Genomic DNA, 27,247 nt, shown 5'->3' with positions numbered 1-27,247 from the left:
CTCTGACTCTGGCAGTGGTTTGTTTTCTTTGTTTGTACTATTGTATTTGTATTTTTAACTTTTCCTAGTAAAGAACTGTTAGTCCTATTCCCATAACTTTGCCTGAGAGCCTTTTAATATCAAATATTATAACAATTCAGAGGGAGGGGGTTTACATTTCCCATTTCAAGGGGGGCTCTGCCTTCCTTAGCAGACACCTGGCTTTCCAAACCAAAACTGTGGTTCCACCAGCAGAAGAAAAGGAGCTTCCTCTAAAGGCCTCGAGAAATCCACAGCAAAGCATCATAAGAATTCATTTAAATGAATAATCTGACTTTGAATTTATCAAAATTAAACAGCAACAATAAATTCATGATAAAATGATCTGTACTGAGGGTATGGAAATGGACATACACAGTGACTACAGAATTTGGAGGTTTTTTGATTCCATGCACATCCCTACCAATAAACTTCCCAAAAACTTGCAAGGATCCACTGATGTGCTATAAATGATGGGCTATAATGATGAGCTATAAATGAGCCTTGGCTCAAGTACAGGACATTGGTGAATCCCCACTTGGAACAGGAACTGTTGGATCACAGAATCCCAGAAGGGTTTGGGAATCTGTTCTAGAGACCCAAGCAAAGTTCTGCTACGTTTCTGTTAAGTCTGGAACTAAGTTACTGAACTTTAAACTGAGCTTTAGGGCCTTTACTAGCTAACACAGTTTCTTAAGGCACTTAAAATGCATTTCTACTTATTTAAAACTACAACTTGCACTTAAAGCTTAAACCTACACTCCTACTTCACATCTGTGTGGCTTAATATATCCTAATTTCTCTGAAGGCTTTAATTCAACCCCTGCACTCACCTCTCTCTCTGAGGAACTCAGAGAGGCTCACATTCCAACAGTTTGGGATGGAAGGGACCTTAGAGATCAGCTGATCCCAGCTCCTGCCATGGGCAGGGACACCTTCCCCTAGTCCAGGTTGCTCCAAACCCCATCCAGCCTGGCCTTGGCTCGTTATTCCCTATAGGAATATAGGGGATGGCTCATTTTTCCCTATAGGAATATAGGGAATGGATAATTTTTCCCTATAGGAATGGCTCATTTTCCCCTATAGGAATACAGAGAATGGCTCATTATTCCCCATAGGAATGGCTCACTATTCCCTATAGGAATATAGGGGACGGCTCATTTTCCCCTATAGGAATATAGGGAATGGCTCATTTTTCCCTATAGGAATATAGGGAATGGCTCATTTTTCCCTACAGGAATATAGGGGATGGATAATTTTTCCCTATAGGAATACAGGCAATGGCTCATTATTCCCTACAGGAATATAGGGAATGGCTCATTTTTCCCTATAGGAATATAGGGAATGGCTCATTTTTCCCTACAGGAATATAGGGGATGGATAATTTTTCCCTATAGGAATACAGGCAATGGCTCATTATTCCCTATAGGAATACAGGGAATGGCTCATTATTCCCTATAGGAATGGCTCACTATTCCCTATAGGAATATAGGGAATGGCTCATTATTCCCTATAGGAATATACGGAATGGCTCATTTTTCCCTATAGGAATGGCTCATTTTTCCATATAGGAATATAGGGAATGGCTCATTATTCCCTATAGGAATGGCTCATTTTTCCATATAGGAATATAGGGGATGGCTCATTATTCCCTATAGGAATGGCTCATTTTTCCCTATAGGAATGTAGGGGATGGCTCATTATTCCCTATAGGAATGGCTCATTTTTCCCTATAGGAATGTAGGGGATGGCTCATTATTCCCTATAGGAATGGCTCATTTTTCCATATAGGAATATAGGGGATGGCTCATTATTCCCTAAAAGCTGCCTGCTCCTGAGCCCTTTCCATCCTCCCTGTGCTGCTCCAGAGGCCAGGTGCCTCCAGCACTGATTCCCTGCTGGAATCCCTCTGACCCCCAGAGGAGCCTGCCCAGGACTGGAGGCAATAATTTGGATTTTTCCAGAGGTGGAATGGATTGGAGCTCATCAGGTTAAAGGCACATCCCAAAGAGTGAAACCCTCAGATCCCAGAGCCTGAGGACTCAGCACAGGCACAGTTAGGCATCAAATTCACAAGAATTGGGCATTTCACATTTTTCCCCAAATAAATCTTCATTAAAAGCAAATGCAAAATCACTGATTTTTTGAATCCTTCAGCAGATGGGAAGAATTAGTTCTGATTTTCAGATCCCCTCTTTGGAATCTCTTTGAAAGCCATTTATCATCACAGTGAAGGTCTGGGTTGTTGTTAAAACCTTCTCCTGCCACAGAAAACCCGGACAGGAAATGGGAGTGAGAAGTTTCAGATGAGCCAAACAAACAGGGTGCAACACCACCCTGTGACAACGAAAGTCACCAAGTGCATTGGCTGTGAAACCAAATACAGTATTTGCCATGATTATTTAAATGTCTTAATGAAGTTGAGAAGCAAACCCTGCAGTTTGGCTTCACTGATTTCACCAGTGTCCCCAGTTTAACTGAGTTTTCAACTGATCTTCCCAATTTCAGTGCAAATTAGGGCCCAGCATTTTGTAAAAAATGGGCATTAAAGTCTCTTGGTTGTCTCAAAATGCATTTGCCAACCTGGAAGAGTCTTTCAGGAATGGGTTTTTTTCACATGCAAACTACTTAAAATAAAAATGATTTACTCTGTAAAGTCCTTCCCCAACCAATACGACTTCATAAATGACACCCTCTAAATTATGAAGATATATTAAGATTTTCTTAAGCACTGGGACACTAGAAAATATCAATGTTTAAGCTCTGTAGAGGGTTTACCTGTTTTTAATACCCTGTATCAACAAGGAACATTCAGTCCATAGATATTATTGAATATACAGATATTACTGAATGGAAGTATTTAAAAACACAACCATTTTATGCAGGTTATTCATATAATTATAATTTATCTTCACAGTAACAAAAACAGATAGAAAGATGGTATAACCTACCATTAAAGAATTTGCATAAAAATGTATTTTAGATCATAATTCCACTATGGATGTAACATTCTTCATACAAAATTATACATTAATGTTTAAACACATTGAAAGGTATTGATCAGAGACATTTTTATGAAGAATTCCCCATGAGCACAGAATGCTAATCACAGCAACCACTGTAAAACTCTAATTTACTGGAAACAATTCCAAGAGATGGATGAAAGAGCCCAAGAATAAAACCTAAAGTCATAGCGGGGCTTAAAAAATCTGGGTCACATGGCCAGTGCTAAGGACTGGAGGAACAGCAGGGAAAGGAGCCTCGAGAAATCCACAGCAAAGCATTGGAAGAATTCATTTAAATGAATAATCTGATTTTGAACTTGGCAAAATTAAACAGCAACAATAAATTCATGATAAAATGATCTGTACTGAGCATATGGAAATGGACTTACACAGTGACTACAAAATTTGGGTTTTTTTTTTGATTCCATGCACATCCCTAACAATAAACTTCCCAAAAAGTTGCAGGAATCCAGTGGTGGCTTTATTTCTGGGGGAGACACATCTGTTTTTTCAGAGCCTTTTGCTGTCTCCTTCCTTTGTGAGCTTCCTATTTACATAACAAATCTGCGCTAAAAGATTAAAAAAATCCTGTCCCCATCTAATCTCTCCAGATACAAACAATATTCTTACAACTACAGTATTTGGAGGATCTAAAATTAAAGATACTTTTTGTGAGTAAACATAAAAAATACCAAAATCTGTTATTCCTGTACGAGCAACAAACTGAACTTTTTAATTGTGTGCTGTCACAAATGAGTAAAAAAGAGGGTGGCAGTCAGCCAGTTCTCTTTTTACTTTAGCTTTTAAATGCATTTCTTCTAAATCAAACAACTTGATTATTGGCTGTTTCTTATGTTATTTTTCTCATTTACTCTGTGGCATAACTGAAAACCTCTCCTCCCAACCAGTTAATTCCAAATTAGAGCCATGAGCTCCATGCTGGAAAATAACAGCAGCAGCTTTTGTTTGGGAGCATCCAGTTCTGTCTGATTTTCTTTACAGTGTTTGTTATTTTGTTAAGGGAAAAAGTCACACAAAATTATAATTATTAATTGCATTGTCTTTCATTTCAGAGAAAACAGAGAACCCCAGACTGGTTTAGGTGGGAATGTGTGGGAATCAGAAAAATAGAAACTTCCAGAGACACTGAGGGGTTTGATCTGCAACCTTAGATTGATGTAAAAATACAATACACAGACATTGAGCTGAAAAACCATAAACTTATATTTCTATAGTTGTAAGAACAAAAATACCTTAAGTGAGAAACTATTGATAAGATGGTGAAGGGTTTATAATGTAGGGGTGTGGCTGTATAGACAATTACAGTAATTGTAATTGCAATTAAGTAAGCTAGGAGTTTGGGAGCTGTAATAGAAGTATAGATATGTATATATATATATATATATATATATATATATACACACATATACACAGTTGTAATAGAAGTATAGATATGTGTGTATATATAAATATAGATATATATATATATATACACACATATACACAGGTGTAATAGAAGATATATGTATATATACACACATATATGTAGGTGTACCAAAGTAACAAAAACTCATTATATGGAATATATATGGAACCCATTTTGTTCCATTATATGGAATAAAAATATCCACAATGCCGTAAAAATAAGTACAAGTAATAGGTTAAAAAACCAAAATACACCTTGTAACAACTGTTCATTGAACTAGAAAGTTATATATTACCTTGTAACAAAAAAATCTTATAACTACTTTAAACTATAAGCAACTACTCTAAAATCCCACAACCTCTAGGACTACCATGATAACAGGAAGGGAAATAAATCCCATAAATCCCATCCCACACCTTCCACTGTGCCAGGGTGCTCCAAGCCCTGTCCAACCCAGCCTTGGACATTCCAGGAATCCCCAAATTCAGAAAGAGAGGCAGAGAGAGAATTCACCCACCTGAAATCAGGAAGACTGGTGGGTGTAATCCTTTAGGATTTGGTGCTTCTGGGAACTTTTGGGAAGAATTAGAGAAGTGCTGTTTCTTCAAGTCTTTGTGGTTTTTGCCCGTTTTGTTGTGATAAAGCCTCTTCTTCCTGCAATAAAATAGATGTTTTGCTAAAGGGGGATTTGCAGAAAGGGAAATTGTTCCTAGATTCCCTCTGGAAGGATCTCTGACTTCACTGCCCATGCACACAGAAGCAGGAGAGCTCCCCACAGTCCAGGTCTGGCTGCATCCTCCCCTGCTTTACACTTGTAGAGATTTTAGGGCTGTAAAAACAGAGCCCACACAGCTGGAGAATGGAGGAAAAGACTTTAAAAAGAGATATTCTTGAGAAGATCCACCACCAAATTTCAGAGAACTAAAATAGCAAAAAGACGCCCAGTTTTGTTTATTTATACACACATCTCTTTTTATATACACTCACACACATGGACATTTCTATAAATTAATATAACAACCCCCAAAGTAGTTTAGAACCATTGAAAGTAGGTTACAGACTTGCAGACTTTTTTTTTTTTCCCAAATGCCTTGTAGATTTTCCCCCTAAACCAAGCAGAATCCTGTGACTTGAACAAGTGATGGCAAATCATGACCTCGGTCTAAGCACGGCCTTATATTTAATTTTATTCCTATAAGCAGCATAAAAAGTGGGTGAAAATATGAAAATACGTATTATATACATGATTATGCTTGGAGTACGCACAGGGCTCACAGGATTTAAAAGTTTCCCCCCAATTCAGACTCAATTCAGGCCTGGCCTAAATCAGGGCTCTGCTGTCTCCTTGGCAGAAAGCCTGAAAACTCTGATTTTTTTCCTTACTCCTCAATTTCCCTGGAGTTTTAGGGAGTTCCCAAAGGGGGAATTGCTGAGGTGTAGTCCCTCACTCTGTCAGAGGGCACAACTCATGCCTGTGCTCCTGCTCCCTGAGTCCCTCCTGGATCAGCCCAGGATTTGTGTATTTCTCTGGATTAGTCTTAACCCAGATCCTCCCCTAATCCCCGTGGCTGCAGGAATGCTTGGGCTGGAGCAGCAAGGGGTGGCACATGGACAGCAAGGAGAAACTCCAAGTGGAAAGAGCAGCAGGCACTTGGAGAAATGCAGGGTGTTTGCTCTTTTTATTTCTGAAAATCTCTGCTGTGTTCATGGGAACATCTCAGTGTATTTGTGGTTTAAATAAAAATAATGTTTATTTATTTACAGCTTCCTAATTCTAAATGTTAAGGGTTACAACGCCACAGAGCAAGGGAAATGTCTAAAAAAATCTGGATACCTGGCTATTGTTGGCAACAATAATCCTTCTTCCATACTGATTAGAATTCCCATCTATTATCTGAGTATTTGCTTGACATGGCATGTGGAGAAAATGAAGTTAAAGCAGAACAGATGGCAGAAGGAAAAGGAGAAGCAGCTATCCCACCTTCCAAGGCTACCTTTGCAGGAACATATGGCCTTTCCTGGGCTTGTGTATGACAACAAGTTGGCCAGATGAACAGAACTTCAGAAAATGAACTGTAACTGCCTAACAACACCATGGAGCACGTGAACAGCGTGAGAGCTCAAAGGAACACCCAAAACCAGGCAGGTCTTGCTGAGAAGTTAATTCAGCAATCAGCTGGAAGGCCAACAAACCATCACATTTCTGTGAATTCTGTGATCCATTGTTAAAAATACACTGCTACATTTCCTTTATGTATGTGATATATACATAAGGCTAAGCTACTGACATGTTTACTTTCCAAATGTGATATATAGATATAAGGAACATTTTTCAGAGGTTTGGCAATGCTGTCATTTGAGTGGTTGTTGCTTTGAGCACACAAGGTGTAAGAAGGGATATTATCTGGTTTTTTGTGTCTCCAGTTCCAGGAAAAAAAAAAATTAAAAAAAAAGGAGTTTTAATTTGCAAGAGGAAAAAATATCAGCCATCAGTTGAGTCAATATTTCAATCCTATAAATCCTGAGTAGCTGATACCTCTCCCTGCAGTTTGGACAGTCTCCACATCTTGAAGAAGTTCATTCTCAAGATTTAAACCTGTAAAGGCTGGAGAACAAAGGTCTCTTCAACAATCACACGTCCCAATTTACTTCAGTTTTCTCAAAACAACTTAGAATTAAATCTGATGAATAATTTACAAATTATTTTCATTCATCTGTAACACAGCATTTTGAAAACTTCATTTGTTTTCCTCAGCCCCTTTGCATACCTGGTGTACAAGCACTGCTGTTTTCTGGCTCACAATGGAAATGTAATCAACTTTTCTCCTTCACTGATCTTTAATTTAATATAGAGATAACTGAGAAACTGATGAGAGCGGAGAAGATAAACAAAGAATCTGAGGTCTGTATAATGCCAATTTGCCTTTCCTCCTATTTCTCCTATGTTGCTAAAAGTACAAAAGAATGAATTGGTAAAAAATCAGTTGTTATTACTCCATAGTCACAAATAATTGCTGTTTTAACCCCAGAATCCCAGAATGTTTGGGTTGGAAGGGACCTGAAATTCCATCCAGCCCCATCCTCTTCCCCAGTGCCACCTTGCATGGGTCAGGGTGCTCAGGTTCTCTATTCAAGTGTTTCTACTTTAGCCTTATCATAGGAAATATAAATATCCCCCAAAAAGTGAAGATATGTGGTAAAACAACCTAAACAAGAGAAACAATTGTCACATTTGTCTCCCAGCCAGTGTCCACTCTTTCCTCCTGCCCTCCTTGCTGCTCCCACACTGCTGGTGACACTGAGCAGGCTGCCCTGGAGCAGGGGCTGGGCAGAGTCCCAGAATAAAGCAGGGATTCATTCCAAGCATCTCCTCCATGGATCCACCTTGGGCAGCACCAGAGCCCAGCCAGGGCTGCACCCAAGATGAACCAAAATGGCCCCAAAATGCACCAGCGCTCCCGGGCTCTGTCCCTGGGATCAGTTCTGCTCCATTTGCATCTTGCAGTTCATTGTCCCATCCCAGCTTTAGCCCCTGCAGTCCCACCCTGCTTGTTTTTCTCTCTCCAGCCCACGGGGTTTGTGCTCTTGGGCTGAGATTTGGCTCATTTGTCCTTGGTGCCCAGCTGGAGCAGGAATTGTTTTGTCTCCCTGCTCTGTGCACAGAGCTCAGCATCCCTTAAACATTATCCCTTTTACACTAAAGCAGCACAGAGCCTGAAACATAGAAAAGCCAAACCTGAGGCATCAAGGGAACACATCCTCCATAGGAAAAGTTAACTCAACCCACCAGAATATCTTCATTTCTATCTCCTAACTCAGATTATTTTATATAAATACATTTGTGTTGACCCCAAGGTCAGAACTTTTCCCTTTTCTCCACAAGGTGCACAACTCCACCAATGTGGTGTTCACAGGGGTCCCAGGACGAGGGAAGAGATGAGGATCTGACTCCATGTTTCAGAAGGCTGATTGATTATTTTATGATATATATTATATTAAAACTATACTAAAAGAATAGAAGGAAGGATTTCATCAGAAGGCTTGCAAGGAATAGAAAGGAAAATGGAATGATAATAAAATCTTGTGACTGACCAGAGAGTCCAAGCTAGCTGGACTGTGATTGGCCATTAATTAGAAACAACCCCATGAGCCCAATCCCAGATGCACCTGTTGCATCCCACAGCACAGATAACCATTGGGTACATTTTGTTCCTGTTCCATCCCACAGCAGCAGATAACCATTGGGTACATTTTGCTCCTGAGGCCTCTCAGCTTCTCAGGAGAAAAGATCCTAAGGAAAGGATTTTCCATAAAATGTGTCTGTGACACACCAAGACCTGGATAAACACACCCACAGCATGAGGAGAAGAAAAGGATACCTGGACTTCCAGAGGAATCTCTTCTCCCAACTCCAAACTCATTAGGAGAGAAGAAATTCCATGCAGCAAGCACACCAACAGTTTATATTTTTGCCTCATGACAATTTATCATCACATAATAAAGTGTCTTCTTTTAGACATGACATTATGCCATTGTTTAAAATTAAATCCTTCCCCAAAGAAAATAACATAAACTTCTCTAAACTCCGTTACTTTTTACTTCAAAATTCTTGGCACAAATCTCCAAAACTGGCAAATCTTGATTATTTTAAACTCTCTTGCAGGGCAGATGCTGCCATGGAGCAGAGAGGAGACTCTGCTCTGGATTCGGGCTCCAACTGGAATTATCCTGAAGCTGGAGAGGATGAGAAAATTCCCAATGAATTTTCACAAAGAAGGAATTCCATTCCAGCTCCATCCCTGCCTGCTCTGTCCTTGTCACTCCACTCCCTCCAAGCAGTTCTTCCAAAGTGATGCTGCTAATTAGCAGAACTAATTGCCCAATGCATTGATAAAAGTATCAGGAAATTATCTGAATAATCCCCAGGCCCAGGGCTCCTCCAGCAGAATTCAGTTTCTGGAATTCTGATTCTATTCTCGCTCAGGTTAATGGATGGTTCCCCAGTGAGTTTAATGTAATTCACACTGGATCACTCCTGAGTCTATATTTATATAAAAATGCCCTACTATTTCAATCTGTTTGATCATTTTAAAAATATCTCTCTTATTTATTCAGAAATAGAGCTCAAAATTCTATCAAAATTTAGCCCAGGACCGAATGAGTTTTCAGAAAGCTTTGAGAGATTTTATGAAGTCTGGTTTTAAGGTATGGAACTAAATAATCAAATATTCCTCTGATTTTTAGAAATATGGATCACAACAGCACTAAGGCCAAAGAAAAATATTAAATATTATTAATGACAAATGTACCAAATGTCACTGGGGAAAAGCACAGTAAAAACAAGGATTTAAAGGTGTCAAGTGTTTGACAGCAAATCATCAACAGGAATAACTGAATTCCAGATTGTTAAAGTTATATTGGAGGACTTTCACATCAGCAGAGCACACAAAGGAAAAGGATCTGAGAACAAGACTTTCAGTAGCAGTCAACAGACAACTTGGTTAAACCTCAATTTGCTTTTTTATTTCATTATTTTTTATTAAGTTTTCTCTATGACTAAAAAATTCCCCTTTCAAGCTAAAGGAACTTCTAATATACAAGAAGTTGAACAATTTTAAATGCCTCGCTTAAGTTAGCTTAAGAATTAAATTATATTAATTTAATAATTAAAATAATTAAAATATTAGATTAGTAAGTATAATAACAATAATTTAATAATTAAAATATAAGTGCAATAACATTACAGCCTTACCATTTTGTATGGTTCTAGGAACAGGGAACTGCAAAATGTCAATTTAATGACTGAATTTTTCCTCCTTCACAGAAACCACAATTAAAGTGTCCCAGTTCCTTCATTCTCAGCCTGTTTTTTGCACTTTCTGGCTTCAGGTGTAATAAAAACCGAAGTTTCTGACCCCTGAAGCTTTTGTTTCCTCTCCTGTACCTGCAAACTTCCCTAATTCAAAGGTCTGGCAGGAAGGGGTTAAAGGGAGCTTCCAGATGAGAGACTCCATCTCCCAAGGAGAGGCTGAGACAGAGAGAAAAACTTGAAATTACTCCAGAATTGATGTTTAGTTTTATTTTTTCTTTTAGTTGGGGTTGGGATTAAATGTGTGAGATTGTATCTTTTGTTTGGATGTAGATGTTTATTAGTTTTTATTTATATTACAGTTTTATAAACTGTGAGTTCTATAATATTTTATGTTAACAAAATAAAAACTGGAGTTGTGTTTTTTTAATAAGGTTTTTTAAGGATAAATTGTTTAATTAATAAATTATACTTAAAATATTTTTATTTTAGCTTAGTAATTAATTATTTGTGGTTTGTAATGGGGGCTTTTAAATTTAATAATATAATACTATTTCAACTTGAAGAGTTGAAGAAGGAGGACTAGTTTTTGTTTTACAACTTTTGTTTCATACATATATTACTATATTTTGACACTTTAAATTTCATGTTTTCTACTATGTGATATTACACATTTCTATTTAAATGACATATTTGTAATTTTAGTTTTACTGTTTAATTTTGGAAGTTCTTTCAATGGCTTTAGCTTGAATGTAGTGTTTTCTTGAATGTCGTGTCTGTTAACACAGAAAGTCTAAAATTCTGAGTGACCAGACACAGGATGACATCAGGCTGGAACTGCTGGACAATCAGATCCTGTGGCACCACTGCTGTGGGAGAGGAGAAGATTCCACCTCCATCCAAGAGCTCAGCACCAATGGTGAGCTGAGGGTGAGGATCCTTCAGCTTCCTGCTGATGCCTTCAGAAGGGTGTCCTAAGCTGGGCAGAGTCCCAGAATGAAGCAGGGATTCATTCCAAGCATCTCCTCCATGGATCCACCTTGGGCAGCACCAGAGCCCAGCCAGGGCTGCACCCAAGATGAACCAAAATGGCCCCAAAATGCACGAGCGCTCCCGGGCTCTGTCCCTGGGATCAGTTCTGCTCCATTTGCATCTTGCAGTTCATTGTCCCATCCCAGCTTTAGCCCCTGCAGTCCCACCCTGCTTGTTTTTCTCTCTCCAGCCCACGGGGTTTGTGCTCCTGGGCTGAGATTTGGCTCATTTGTCCTTGGTGCCCAGCTGGAGCAGGAATTGTTTTGTCTCCCTGCTCTGTGCACAGAGCTCAGCATCCCTTAAACATTGTCCCTTTTACACTAAAGCAGCACAGAGCCTGAAACATTGAAAAGATAAACCTGAGGCATCACTGCAAAGCTGAGTTCAGCCTGGCAGCTTTGAGAGAACTCTTCCCAAATTCTGGGCAGCAGCCTTGGTGTGATGTGTAACAAGCTGGACATGCCAGGTTCAGGTAGTTGGTTGTGATCTGCCAGGACCTTGAGGGGCAGGAACACTGGGAATGTCACCCAAGTATTGGGATCTGTATTGGGATCTGTCTTCCACACCAGAAAACAGAAATACAACATCTGGACATGGCTTCACCCAGAAACTTCTATCTTACCTTATGACCCCTGTGAGCTGCTGCTCCTCCAATCAGCCTTTCCTGTATTTCAGAATTTTTGGGCTCTGTTTTTTGAGCAGATCCAAACCAAGCCAAATTTAAAGGATCTGAATGGTCCCATCACCTTGAAAAAGTTCAAGGCTGAAAGTAATTCCATGCACAAAGAACTTGGTGGGATTTTAAAAGCACCTTTCAAGTGATGGCAGCGCTGTGCCAGGGGAGAAAACTTCAATCTGCTTTGCTGGAATGTGTGAATGTGCAAAAGTGGCAACCAAACCTAAACAAAACTGGGACCTAAAATAACCTCAAACTGGAATTCTACTTTTCCCCCTTCTTTGGATGAATGTGATCAGCAAGTGTGAGGAGCAGGACCTTCATTTGAGCATCCAAAGTCTTAGGGAATGCCAGCAAAACGTGGTTTTGAGCATAAAGACAAAATGAAGCCATTCTGCAAATGGCACCAGAGCACAGAAAATGCCTATTTTAGCTCCTGCTCAGTTGCAGAGAACAGATGGAAACATTTCGTTTGGACAACAAGAATTATTCCTTGAAAATGCAGTATTTCTCCCTAATAGCAAGATAGCCTGAAAACCAGTAAGAGCATCTTTAATTTTCCATGAACTGAGATCTGTGCACCTCTTGGGGCTCTTTTAACATCATCAGTTATCAGATTTTACATCAGGTGAGTTTCCTGCTCCGTGGCACCATCCAAAGCTTTTAGCAGGCTCATAATATATAATATATGATATATATGATATATGATATATGACATATGATACATAATATATAACTTATAACACATAACACATAATATATAACATATAACACATAACAATATATAATATATAATATATAATATATAATATATAATATATAATATATAATATATAATATATAATATATAATATATAATAGAATAGAGACTATATTATAGATAAATAATTATAATGATGACGATTGTGATTATTATTATTATTATTATTATTATTATTATTATTATTATTATTATTATTCCTATTATTTTGATACTCTTTCATTAGCAGCTTCAAATAACAGTGCCCAGGTCCTTGCAGGTAACAGTTAACTGGTACTAGTGGAAGGACTGAATTAGTAAATCTCAAGTAAGGTTACAAAGAGTCAACACAAGGCAGATACAGGCTCCTGAATGATTTCTTTTCTGAACTATAACCATGTCCTCTGCTAAGCCACCAGAATTAAGAATCTGCTCGTGCAGGCAGATGCTCACTTTGCATACTAGGGCTTCACTACAAAGTGGTGTAAACTTGCTCAATGTAAGAATTTATCCTAAAACACACCTGAAAATGTTTTGGATGGACACACCAAATAATTTGGCCTTTAGGGCTGCAGGTCAGCCCAACTGAGCACATGATGGTAAACACAGGAGGGTAAAAAAGTTTATTCCTCAGCCCCTTCAAGTGTTTTAGGCAGCAGATAAAAATGAGCAGCTAAAATCAAGGCTTTTCCCTAAGAGACTTTTGGTTTGTTTGTCCAAAGTAACATTAAATACAGAAAACATGAATTCACCTGCAATAACACTGTCCTCTCCCATTCTCCAAATTATCATCAAGGGCTATTATTGTACCTATTTCCCACAATATTTTACATCAGTGGTTCTCCCCACTCGATGGAACCACATCACTATGGCACAACTGATGTGACAGCACAAACATCCCTTCTGCTTTGTTAATTGAATTAATTGCCTTGGTCCAAACCCCAAGCCCACACCAAGCTCGAAATCTGTTGCAAGCACACCCTGAATGGCAGCCTGGGCTTTGCAGAACAAGTCTCAAAGCCTGGCACAGGGTGCCAGAGCAGCTGTGGCTGCCCCTGTGCTGCTACCCTGGGAATTTCAGACTCTCTGTGCTGGCAGGCACTGACCCCCAGGAGAACACTGCATTGACCTGGGGCCGTGGGGAAGCTTCCAAAATGGAATGGTGGAACTGGGATTGTGGGTGTGCAGTTTGGATAGAAGTGTGTGATATCACAGGAGGGAAACTCAGAGTTTAAGGGTTTAGAATACAGGAATAGATAGAGAGCAAGGTGGAGGGTTTGGGGTGGAGGCTGCTCCTTCTTCACCTTCTTCTTTCTAGATTTAGGTGGTTTTGTGTAATTGGATAAAAATGTCCACATTCCAATGTATGAGTAGTTAGTTATTAAGTAAAAATAATTGAGGTGTCATTTCTTAACTAAACAGTTTATCCTTAAAAGTCCTTCTAGAGAGAGATACAGCTCCATTTCTACCCTGTTAGAGTGAAGTGCTGTAGAACTCACACTCAATAATACAATAAAATAAATAAGAACTAATAAACATGAGTCAAACAAAAAAATATCATCTCACCATTTAATCCCAACCTTAACAAATAAGAAACAAAAGAATCAACATTAGTGGTGTGAGGGTTCCCTGGACCTCTGGAAGTGCCCAAGGCCAGGCTGGAAGGGGCCTGGAGCAGCCTGGGACAGTGAAAGGTGTCACCAGAATTGGGATGGATTGGGATCAGCTTTAAGGCTCTCCCAACCCAAACCACCCTGTGATTCCATGGATTTCTGTACAATTTCTGCACCTCTGGATAAATTCTGCCAGCAAGTTTGATAGAAATCCATTTTTGTAGCTCCTTTTCCAGCTGCTCTTCCTGAATACAGAAGACATAAAACCAATAAAGAGGAACAGAATCTTGTTTTAACATTTACTTTGAAATTTTTGTGAGATCAGCACCAGGAGATGATTTGGGAAGGGCCATGGATGTAACCAGGGGTGTGGAGTCATCCTAAGAACACATCCAACACACCTGCAAAGATTTTCCCAGCCCAAAATGATTGCACACACAGGCAGGGACTTGAGAGAAGATTTTGGAGAAGCTGAGCCAAGCTGAAAAGTCTCTTCACACAGAATTGAAAATTGTTTTTAAAATTTCCCACTCTTCAAGAGTAACACTCTAAAAAACTTAATCCATGAAGCTTTTTGGAACTACAGCAAGATAATTTAACACGTTGTGCTGCTCTGAAGTTGAGGTCACACATTCTGCCATCATGTTGTGCATGAATTTTGATTTCCCTCAGCATGATGGTATTTGTCATTCATGGAATCATCTCAGGTTAAGGCAAATGGTGAAATGTTGCATCAGGTTGTATTTTAATAACTGGAATCGAGGATTTCAGGTATTTTGTGCTGTTGCAAAGGCACCATGTGTACATTTACATGCAGTGACTGTTGTATCCAAGGAAAAGCCACTCAGTGATTTACAGCCACAGCACTCAAGCACAATTATCAGCTTTGAAACCCATCAATTTGATTTTTTTTCCCCTTTCTTTCTTGCTTTTAGCTGGCACTAGCACAAGGAGTTCTGGCATAGACTGTTTTCAGTTTGTACACATTTCAAACCAGCGCTGATTTCCTGGGACAGAGGATTCAGAATTGCCACATTCCCTTTAACTGAGCAGGATTTGCAATAGTAAAAGATTTCTTGTACTTTTAACTGTTGGGCTTCCAGCACTCAAAGCAAGGCTCATTTTCTTTTTCCAATAAAAAGTGACTTTTTCTTTCTCAAACCACTGGAAAATCTAACAGGGCCAATGTGTCTTCCTCCCCCTTTTTAAATTTAATAAAGTGCCAGGGATATAACTTAACTCTAGGCTTAGTTTTTGTTTTTTGGAAGGGACAGAAAGGAACAAGAATCTCATTTATTTTTGGTAGCTTCTGGTGTTAATATCAACACAATTTAACATATTCTTCTATTTTTTAGGCAAAAAGTCATATTGCTACTCAGGTGCATTCCCAGAGATGCCAGAGAACTTTCTGGAATGTGAATTGTGAAGCTATCAGCTACTAAACTTCTTTCTGGAAGTGTTCTCTGGCACACTTCAAACCCTGCTGTTTTTAACCACCTAATGAGTGATTCCTTCAGAGATGATCCTCCTGGAAAATCCCTGTTGGGAGCCTTGGCACCTTCCCTGGGAGGGTGGGGAGGGGCTGGGCTGGGATTGCCAGAGCAGCTGGGGCTGGCCCTGGATCCCTGGCAGTGCCCAAGGCCAGGCTGGAGCCCCCTGGCACAGTGGGAGGTGTCCCTGCTGCCCATGGATTGGGATGATTCAATGTCCTTTCCATGCCAAGCCAGCCCATGATCCCATGGCAATGTGGGATGTGAAGCTTTGGGAATCCCTGCCCAGCCCCTGCCGGCTCCCGTTGGTTTCCTGCTCCCAAACACCCCCACAGAACTTCCCAGGGAAGGGAAACCTCCAGGGCAGCCAGCAGGCAGCAGCACAGCCCAGGGTGACCCCAAGGGAGGCCAGGGACACGAGGAGAGCTCTGCTCCCACATCCCAGATCCCTCAAGCTGGTTTTTTCTGATGAAACAACAACAGCTGAGGAGACAGTTTGGCTCCTTCAGTCCTGTAGCCCTGTCAGAATCCATCCACAGGTACCACATGTGACACCTACTAAAATTAAATCACCCTAATTAGGCAGCCAGCAGGCCCTCCCACTTGTTATTGGGTGCTTAGGAAATGTCAAAAGGAAAAACCATCCAGGCCCTGGAGATCACCAACCTCTGCATTTCAACCACACCAAGACCACGCCTTGGAGTGAAAAGGAAAGAAAATCCAAGTTTTTCTAATGTTCAAAGGGTGCCTTGAAGGTGTCACAGGTTTTCAGCTACTTCAGTGCATTTTCTTTAGAAGCACAGATCAGGTTTTTGGTTTATTGTATTATTTACTTTCTAGTCTTGAGAGCATCAACTCAGCATTCTGAGCTTTCAAAAATATTCTGTTTTCTTCTACTGTCAGGCCTTGAGCTGCTGTGGACAAGGACAAACTCCAGATCCATTTGGATAAATCCAGATGTGCCACAGGTTGTCCCACTTTTGTTGGCCAAACCCTGAATTAAGTAATTTATTAAACTTAAATCATCAAGTTGCAGATGTTACATCAAGATTCACTGATAGAAGAATTCATGCTTATTTTCTCTAGACCTTCACAAGAAAACCTCATCAGGAATACCTTCAATATTTCTTAAAAATCTTATTTTTTTACCTTTTATTGGAGCTATAGAATTATGGAAATGAACAGCAGGGATGGCTTCAGCATTGACAGTGTTTCTAGATGAGTTCAAAGACAGGTAAGAAGAAATTTAACTGGTTTGGAATCTCTGTCCTAGAGCTCATCTTGCAAAACCTGAGTTACCTAAATGTCTGAAAAGCAGAAGGGTCAGGAATTGGCATGAGAGGCCCTTCCAGAATGCAGGAATGGAACACTGAAATTCAGGAATGGTGCAACAAAATTCAGGAATGTAACAATGAAATTCAGGAATGGAACAGTGAAATTCAGGAACAGGACACTGAAATTCAGGAATAGAACAGTGAAATTCAGGAATGGAACAGTGAAATTCAGGAATGGAACAGTGAAATTCAGGAATAGAACAGTGAAATTCAGGAACAGGACACTGAAATTCAGGAATAGAACACTGAAATTCAGGAATAAGACAGTGAAATTCAGGAATAGGACAGTGAAATTCAGGAATGGAACAGTGAAATTCAGGAATAGAACAGTGAAATTCAGGAACAGGACACTGAAATTCAGGAATAGAACACTGAAATTCAGGAATAAGACAGTGAAATTCAGGAATAGGACAGTGAAATTCAGGAATGGAACAGTGAAATTCAGGAATAGGACAGTGAAATTCAGGAATGGAACAGTGACATTCAGTCATTACATTGCTGTGTTTGTGATTCTGTGATTTGAGCATGTAACTGAAATGCTTTTTCTGCTCTGCCATCAAGAATCAGGACTCCAGGATTCAGCAATTCCAGCTGGACAATCCTCAATCTGTCTGCTTTAAAATCACCTTTTTACCATCACTAAATCACATTTAGTTCACTGCTAGAACACACAGTTCAATCCTAGATTCGTATTTTATAAATTCCTATTTCCACCTAAACAAAAAATTTACCACTGTGTCAGTCCAGCAGATCTTTTCTGTGTTGTGGTTTGGGGCTTTTTTCCTCCCTTTTGAAAATTGTTTTTAAAATTTCCCACTCTTGAAGAGTAACACCCTAAAAAACTTAATCAATGAAGCTTTTTGGAACTACAGCAAGAATATTTCCCATTATTGTAGATATGCCACGAACTTGAATCTAAGCTAGAATTTACTCCAAGGAGCACAGCCCTGCTATTCTCCTTGAGAAGGAAGAGTCTGTAATCCTTGCAAGCTCTCCTTGCCCCCCTTCCCTTCATCCCCCTTTTCAAGTTCACTTCCCAGGCTGAGGGGCTAAACTGCTTTCAGCTTCTTACATCCTTCTGGATTTAGGGATTGATCACAGAGGGGGAAGCCAGACCCTTCTTTCCTTCCAGCCTGCAATGTAATCCCCCTGACCTGAACCCAAAAATCACTCATGGTTTTAGCTCTTCCTCCAGAATTTCTGCACAGTGGGAGAGGACAGGCAGTGCTGGAATTCTGTCACTCCATACCTGGAGTACAGGCTCTCAATGCACAGAAATGCCATTTGATCTCCCTCACAATTTGGTGTGTAACTGTTTCTTTGGGACACCACAAGCCTCACCTTAACAAATGTTTCAGCCTCTGAAAAAATCTGTTTAAAACCTACCACATGGTGTGTGTCAGTAATTTAGGGGATAAAAACCAAGGCACATCAGGAGTGCAGCTAAAAACACAGCACTTTATAAATCAAATTTATGCCACAGAGCCAGAGCAGGAGGACACTGGGCTGTGCTCCTCAGCTCCCTGCTTGGGAGATCACTCACACACAAATGCCTTGCACAAACTTTTCCCAACTGGGTTCATTTTTCCTTACTGCAAGAAGTGCAAGAAAAGGCTGAAGCACAAGCACAGCTGAGGGAGGGGCACAAGGAATAATACACTGCAACAACAAGAAGCAAAAATACAGTTAGGCAGGATTTAGTATGTATAAACCACAGAAAATAGCTCAGTCCAGATCACAGAATGGTTAAAGTTGGAAAAGTTTCTAGGATCATCCAGGTGAGAGGCAGAAGAGGAGGAATTTTATATAAAATGCATTTTGTTGCTATTATGGGTAATTAATATGGAAACAGTTTTCTGGGTGCTGTGCTGAGCTCAGTGTCAGTGCCAGGCTCTGAAACAAGATCAGGGAGCTGTGAGCAGGGCCTGTGAAAGGCGATAGCCTGGGAGCTGCAGGAAGGCTGGGGACAGGCACTGGGCTGCCCTCTGAAATTCACCCAGTCCCACAGGATCACACCGTGCCACCCTCAGTGTCACCCCTGCATGGGCAGGGACACCTCCCACTGCCCCAGGCTGCTCTGGGAATCCCAGCCCAGCCAGGAATTCCCAATTCCCAATGTCCCATCCATCCCTGCCCTCTGGCACTGGGAGCCATTCCCTGGCTCCTGTCCCTCCATCCCTTGTCCCCAGTCCCTCTGCAGCTCTCCTGGAGCCCTTTTAGGAACTGAAGAGTCACCCCAGAGCCCTTCCTTACTCTTCCTTGGATGCCTAGAGCAGCAAAAGGACCTGTCTGGGGAAGGAAATCAAATCCTGCAAGGAGCAGATCCAGAGATGTCAGACACAATCACACAAGCCATGCCCTCACTCCCATCTTCACTCCAGGACAGGTTTCCCAAAAAGCATTCCTGGTTTGAAGGATTTTCTCATGGATGAGGTACACTCCCCTCTTCACAAAAGTACTTGAATATTGATGCCTCAGGTTTGGCTTTTCTATTTTTCAGGTTCTGTGCTGTTTTAGTGTAAAAGGGACAATGTTTAAGGGATGCTGAGCTCTGTGCACAGAGCAGGGAGACAAAACAATTCCTGCTCCAGCTGGGCACCAAGGACAAATGAGCCAAATCTCAGCCCAGGAGCACAAACCCCGTGGGCTGGAGAGAGAAAAACAAGCAGGGTGGGACTGCAGGGGCTAAAGCTGGGATGGGACAATGAACTGCAAGGTGCAAATGGAGCAGAACTGATCCCAGGGACAGAGCCCGGGAGCGCTGGTGCATTTTGGGGCCATTTTGGTTCATCTTGGGTGCAGGCCTGGCTGGGCTCTGGTGCTGCCCAAGGTGGATCCATGGAGGAGATGCTTGGAATGAATCCCTGCTTTATTCTGGGACTCTGCCCAGCCCCTGCTCCAGGGCAGCCCCAAGGCATCACTATAACTTTGGGAATTAAACCTGGCTCCCAGAGTGTGTTTTTCCAGGGATCAGGTTTGTGATTCCCATCTCCTGCTCTGGGCTCATCAGCCTGTCCTTATCCCTGTCCCTGCAGCTGCAGCCAGGCTGCTCCTTCATAATTATAAACCATCTTTAAGTGGAATTTTAGCTCCACATTCCTGCAGCCCAAATCAAAACTATTCATGGAGAATGTGTAATTTTGTATTTTAAATATGTTTAGATGGGACCATCATGATAATCTGAGGGCATTGGCCCTCCAGCAGAAACATCTGTGTCAGGGGACTTGTCCCCTTCTCTGGTCTATTTTTAAAAGCTTGAAATGTATTTTAGATTTTAGATCATCAAGGAAATGCAATTTAAGACGAATCAGAAAAATCAGTTTTATGTATGGACTGGTTTATAACCATAATTTCCACTGAAAAGGCATTACAAAAAGGCCTTTTAAGTACTAAGAAAGAGAAAAACCAACTGAATTATGGAAAAACATTTGGTAGGAACCCCCAGATTTCATACCCTCGTGCTCAGGAAGGTGCCTGGCTCACCTTTAAACCCTCCCCATCCTTTCCAAGAGAAGACTTTGTGAAAGAGCTGGATTTTACAGGATTTTACAGGGCTGCAGAACAGGGCTACCCACAGCCTTCATAACACACCTGACATGGAAAAACCAGTCAAATATTGATGATTTGACTTCATTGGTTTTAAGCAGCCTGATTAATAGTTCTTAATCACCTGAATCAGGGATTTGCTAACTTGCTTCACTGGAAGATAAAAGTTTTGTGGTTTCCAGTGAGTTTTGAAGTGACCTTTACAGGAACAAAGCTCTTTCTCTCCCATCAGCAGTTCCCAAGAACTGTTTTCCAAGGCTCACAGGCAACTGAGTAATAAATATTAACCTGATGAAGGCATGTGCATATCAATGTGACCCAGCACTCAGAGGCAGTGTACTCAGCTTCCTGCACTTCAGGTGGTGTTGTAAGGCAGGCAGGTGTAAAGAAGCCCAGCTGAAGGCTGTGTGTGCTGGGGATACATTGAATTCTGTACTCTGAGAATACAATATCAACTGCAAGCTGCTCCATGAGAACTCCACGGAACACAAAGAGGATCCTCCAGTCGGAACACCCACGTGTCAGACTATTCCTGAGTGCCATTGTGCCTCCTGTCACCTGCTCATTTGCCTGCAGGATCTGTCCTCTGCAAATGTCACTTGCTGCCACTCAAGTGCTGAAATTATGCTGCAGATAAAAAGAAAACTTAAGGGGAAAAAATAATAAATATATATATAGGCCTGAACCAGCATAAATGTCTGCACTGGCAAAGGTATAAAACTTCCAAATAAGAATTAGCAGCATAAAAAAATGGTGTTGGAATTATCTTGAGGAGGTTAAATACACATTATAATACCTATAATATTTATGATTTTCCTCTGTTGCCTTTTATTGAAGGGGCACCTGTGGCCAGGTTTTGCTGTTCCCTCGTTGGGACAGGAATGAACCAAGAATCCACTCCTGGAGCTGCTTCCTGATGAACTTTTTATTGTCAAATCACACAGAGATTCACCCCTGAACTCCCATTTATGTGGTACAGAAACAAGAGCATTTTGTTTTCTAACATCTAAACAACAAGCACCTCAAATAGATTCCTATGCCATGGAAAATTCACTGGCATCTGTGTCCTGAACAGCTTTAGTTCCTGGATTAAGGACTGATCAAAAAAGAGGGGATATTTTAATTTTTGATGAGTTTTTCAACAGAAACTTGAGTTCATCTTCCCCTTCCCTGAATTCTGGGCCGTTCTGAGAGTGGGGGGAGCTGTTCTGTCCCCACTCTCAGAGTGGCACCAATAAAGTGAGGGTGGACTGGGTTGGGTTAGGGTTGGACTCTGGGACCTTAAAGGTCTTTTCCAACCCAAATGCTTCCCTGATTCGGAGGTGCCACCTCCAAGAAATGAGATGAATCCTTTCAAGTGATCCAAACTCAGTTTGGGAGGCTGAGCCAAAGCCAACTGCGGCAATTCCTGCCCCACCTTGGTGAGAATCTTCCCCTCTCAGGAATATTTTTCAGGAATGTGGTAAGAAATCAAAAGCACCTTTTTTGTGTGCAGCTTTGGAGAGGAAGAGAGGCTCCTTTCTTCAGAAACTTGCTGTGTTTGATTTTGAAAGCATCCCTGGTTTTAATTTTCAGGCATTTCCCTGGACTAGGATCCTTCTAGGAAAAGGCCAGTTGAGAATCTCAAAAACGATGGTGCCTTCCTAAAGCATTTCCATACATTTTTCACCATGATTGTGGCCCTCCAAGGATGTGAATTGATAGGGAGGGGAAAAGAAAACAAAACTGAAACACCAAATGAAAATAATAATCCCTTCACAACCTTTCAGGCCATCTTCATGTAAAAAAATCAGTTTTTTTTAGGTTTTCATTAATGGCTACATTTTAAATTTGTTGCCCTTGAGCTTCTTTTTTTTTTTTTTTCAGAAGGAATTATTAAAACAAAAAAATCAATGATCTGAGTTTGGTTTGGTTTGGTGATTCAACAGGAAAGAATAATTTGGTTTATCTTAAGTACTAGACTATACATTCTTCTTTTAAATATAATTTATAATTAATAATAATGACAGGAGCTCCTATCTATTATTTTAAACCAGTAGCCCTTTCAGCAAAAAGATGTGGCTTTTACTTCACAGAAATTTCTTGTGATATTTCAGGAAAACCTAAGGATGGAGATATGTGACATTTTCTACTACCACAGACTGAAATAATCCAAACCCTCAACATTTTCTGGAGATATCCCAAGAACCTCAAAACTTTCTGGAGGTATTCAGGTTCCTGGGGTTGTAGGAAGCCAATCTTCAGCTTTGCTAAGAAAAATTAACTATTAAAAAAATTAACTGTAACAATTTTGCTATTTTGTTATGAATTCTAAAGAGAGAGGGACTGCAGGATTTAAAAGTTTTGCATTACTTAAACGTTTAACTTTGAAATTACAACCAAATCTCTGAGCTTGATTAATTTGGTTACAATAAAAGGAGTGTTGGGAACATTTCCTTTTGTTCAGGGTGCCTGCTGCTCCAATTTTTCAAAATGAAAAGCCTTTGTAGTTGGTTTTATTTACAATATCTGTGTAAGGAAAAATTCAAAATGCCAGCCCATAATTCAGTTTCAGAAGGAGCAGCTGGAAGAGAAATGGGGATCATGGAAAACAAACTTCTTGCAAAAACTTGGCAGAAGTGGTACAAAAATTTCTGCTCAGGCAGAGAACAACTTATCAAATCTATTACATTTCAAATGTACTTTGAAAATTTGGCTCTAAAACGCTCCTAAAAGTTGTGATAGTAAAGAGCAACATTAGCAAAATGTCTTTTTTTTTAACCCAAATCCTTAAAATAATTTCTGTAGAAAAAAAATTCAAATGAAGTAGGTCTCCTTTTATTAAATTTAAGAAGGTAGAATTCGTTTATACCTCACTTTAGAGAGAGCACCTTGGGATTTCACAAACCTCCAAGCCTTTCATATGGAAAGAAGAGAGAGCAAGACAGAAAATTGATTGTTCTCAGAAAAACATCAGGCCTTCAGAAAAGGGAAGTGGGCTCCTGCTTTTGATGACAATTCAGGAAAAAGAGGCTGAGGAGAGCAGCGCTGGGAGCCAAGGCTGTCTGAGGAGAAGGCAAGGCCAAAGCCTGGGCAGGACAGGGTGGGAGCAGGCCCTGCCCAGAGCAGGGGAGCACAGCCAAGGCTCTGCAGGGGGATGGAGCATGGAATTCTGCAGCTGGCTCAGGAATGGCCCAGAGCCACGCAAGCTTGGAGCTGGGGATGGCCCAGGGCACTGCCTGTGTCTGTCAGCACCACCTGCTCCCAGCCATGGTGGAAAAGATGGACGGATGCAAACCCTGCCTGTCCTCCCAGGTGTGCAGGGCCAGGCTTCCCTGGTAGTAATGATGGATTTGCCTCCAAAACAAGGAAAACCTGGAGCTGCTGGAGAGAGCCCAGAGGAGCCAGGAGCTGCTGCAGGGCTGGAGCCCCTCTGGAGCCAGCCTGGGAGAGCTGGGAATGTTCCCCTGGAGAAGGGAAGGATCCAGGCAGAGCTCAGAGCCCCTGGCAGGGCCTGAAGGGGCTCCAGGAGAGCTGGAGAGGGACTGGGGACAAGGGATGGAGGGACAGGAGCCAGGGAATGGCTCCCAGTGCCAGAGGGCAGGGATGGATGGGACATTGGGAACTGGGAATTCCTGCCTGGGATGGGATTGCCAGAGCAGCTGGGGCTGCCCCTGGATCCCTGGCAGTGCCCAAGGCCAGGCTGGACAGGGCTTGGAGCAACCAGGGACAGTGGGAGGTGTCCCTGCCCCAGAACTGGATGAGTTTTAATGTCCCTTCCAACCCAAACCAGTGTGGGATTCTCTAAAACCTGTTGTTAAAGGTGCAGGAAAGCACAAATTGAGAATTCCATCTGCAGGGAAAGGCCTGAGCATTTCTGAGGAAGGAAGGATTGAACAATTAAAGGCAGCAGATTGCTGGTTAAATTCCATTTATTTAATGGAAGGGTTTCTATAGAGGAAAATTGCAATGTTATCATATAATTAAAGATAATGCACGAGGTCTGAGTGGGTGAGGCAGGGTCAGGAAGGTTTGGGAGTATTGGACTACACATGGAATGTGGATTCCATCCAGAGAGCCCCTGCTTTTAAAAATAGATCAAATGGAACAGCAGCAGTGGCTGCAATACCTGCACAGCTGTGAGCACTTTAGTGGGGGGAAAAAAGAGTACAAAATACAAGTTAAGATGCTGAGAATGAGAACTAAATGTTTTCTTGGAGTTCACTGGAGCATCCTGAGGTTTATCCACATGTACATATTAAAACTTTCAGGAAATAACCAGTACAACATGAACCTTACAGAGAAAACTACTTTCCCTGCCCTAGTTTTTCACAAAGGAAAAAAAGGGGTTTTTCAGAACCCAAACACAGACTTTGACAATTATTTCCCCAGCACATTTGGTTTTCCAAATGGTGTAGATTCCCATTTTAGAACAAATGGAAACATGCAAAGGTCTATCCTGGAAGGGAAGAGTAACAACAACACAAATCAACCCCTCAATGAGGCAGAGGCATAAATAACCTCTCTTGTCTTTTAAATGGAAAAATTTTCCTTCTGAGGGTCAAAAAAATCCCCAAACGAAGGGAAAATGAAAAGGGAAGAGAACTGCCTTCATTTTCTTCCTTCATTTTCAAAGCCTCCATAAATGACACACTTAATTTGTGTGGGCTAACACAGCACTTCCAAGAATTCTCTATTGATACTGCTTCAAAATAGAGATTATATATGTGTATATATTATATATGTATAGAAAGATCTGTATTCTAAAGCTTTGCAGAATGAGCCCTTTCCCAGCAGATCCTGATTTGACTAAAAGGAGAAAATTAATTACAAACACTGAGCAAACTTGGTATTTAAATCAGTTTTAACTGTGCTGCACCAGAGCATCACCTGGGCCTCAGCATCCTAAGAGCACCAGAGGTTGTGTTCCTCAAATTCCCACCTCCTAAGAGCCACCCAAAGTTCAGATTTCAGAATTAAGGAGCTTATCCATGAATTTATCCCTGCCCTTATTCAAGAGCATTTTAGAGGCTTCACTTTGAAAAGCCTCAGCTCTGGAGCTGGTGCCTCCAGAAGTTCAAAACTGAAGCTGAAGCCTCATTTTGGACCTCTCTGCTAAAGCAAAGAAAAGCAAATATGTAAATTCCCAGTGAATTCAAGTGCCCCATTAGGAGCTCAATTATATTCTGAAATGATGTCTTAATTGGTTTGCTCATAGATGAGCTGTACTGCTAACCAAAAATCTACTGCCATAATCAGTACTAAATTTCAGATATTGCCACACATTAAATTAACAGCAGATAATGAGTGGGAAAATTAGCTCTATTTCCATAATAGAAACAAAAAAGTCCCATATTACCTATGGTGTTTATAGAGAGTTAGTTTCAAAATAGGAAAAAATGATCCATAAACTTGAATACCCTCACATTTCTTTAGATCATTTACTGATAATAAATAATACAAGCAGAGAAAATAAATGGCACAGGAAACATCAGATTTGTGCTTTCAATATTTAATTTAAAGAAGTTATACTTCTGAAATTCTATAGAAATTTTCAAGAGATTTACCACTGTTTTACCCTTTTTTCACCCAATTTTTGTCTTTTTGAGCACAAGCCCCATCCTCAATTACTCTTTAGATTTTAAGGCAGTATTGCTTCTCATCAGTACCACAAAAATATTGTAACTGATCTGCAGGTCAAAACACTCATGAGAAAAGAAGAATAAAGGAAAACATTAAGAATAAAGAAAAACATTAGGTGCAAAAAAAAAAGAGAAGCTAAGGAAGGACAGATATTCCCGTAACTAAAAGGAGGAGAAGAAACTGGGCCCTTTCATGGATATTTATTATTTTTCACTTCAGAATAAATTAAAGTTATTATTAAAAAAGGGGTTAAAATTTGGCAGAGTGGTCAGACTCCCCAACTTCAGCTGCTGTTCAGTTTTGAAGGTCAGAACCAAACTTATTGAGATAAATGCATAATGTGGATTATTTGAGTTACCTTTGCTGTCTGAAGGAAACAGATTTCAGAGATCTTGTCTGTAAATGATATAATCTTCAACAGTGCTGCCTCCAGCGACCACCATCGTCAGCAAGGATCTGCACAACAACACCAGAGCACAAAATCAGCCAGGAGAGCTGAACACTGCCTGATTTATTGATTCAAAAGGCACAATTGCATGCAACACGTGAATTTAGGAGCTGCTGTTCAAAATAAACAGTCACTACATGGGAAGGGATTGGTCTGCTTGAGGAATATGATGATTATTTTGCATTAATATATTTAAAAATACACCTAACTTGGGGAATTCACTGTTATACCAAAATAACAACAGCACGGGTCCCATGAGTTAAAATTTCAATTAAATAAGATTACAAATTAGCATTGAAATGTGGCATATTATAAGCACTAATAGATTATGAAAAGTTAAACCACCTCCCTAGGCTGAAATTAAAGGTAACTTTAAGACAAGGTCACTAGAAATGCCAGTTATGATTTTAAAAAATAAAATTACTCAACAACATAACCCCAGAGCACAATTTGTTAGTGCTGCTTTCATATCTCAGCACTGAAGCTATG

At 40.6% G+C, this 27,247-nt stretch overlaps 1 protein-coding gene across 6 annotated transcripts in view; it reads right to left on the bottom strand.

Moving 5' to 3' along the window:
- The window catches only part of MBD5 (methyl-CpG binding domain protein 5), a 130,304-nt gene that overhangs the window by 55,165 nt on the left and 47,892 nt on the right, over positions 1-27,247 (bottom strand). For all 6 annotated transcript variants that reach the window (XM_071435483.1, XM_071435482.1, XM_071435486.1 and 3 more), the window contains exons 2-3: positions 26,669-26,766; positions 4,967-5,103 (exon numbers count right to left, since the gene is read on the bottom strand). The gene's annotated coding sequence lies outside the window, so the exon portion shown is untranslated. The remainder of the gene's footprint in view (positions 1-4,966; positions 5,104-26,668; positions 26,767-27,247) is intronic.

The sequence above is a fragment of the Agelaius tricolor genome, unplaced genomic scaffold, assembly GCF_023055355.1.
Source record: "Agelaius tricolor isolate 1412-34295 unplaced genomic scaffold, bAgeTri1.0.p SCAF_10, whole genome shotgun sequence".
NCBI lineage: Eukaryota > Metazoa > Chordata > Aves > Passeriformes > Icteridae > Agelaius > Agelaius tricolor.
Note: the sequence above shows the minus strand (reverse complement) of the source record. Positions and strands in the feature narration are given on the sequence as shown.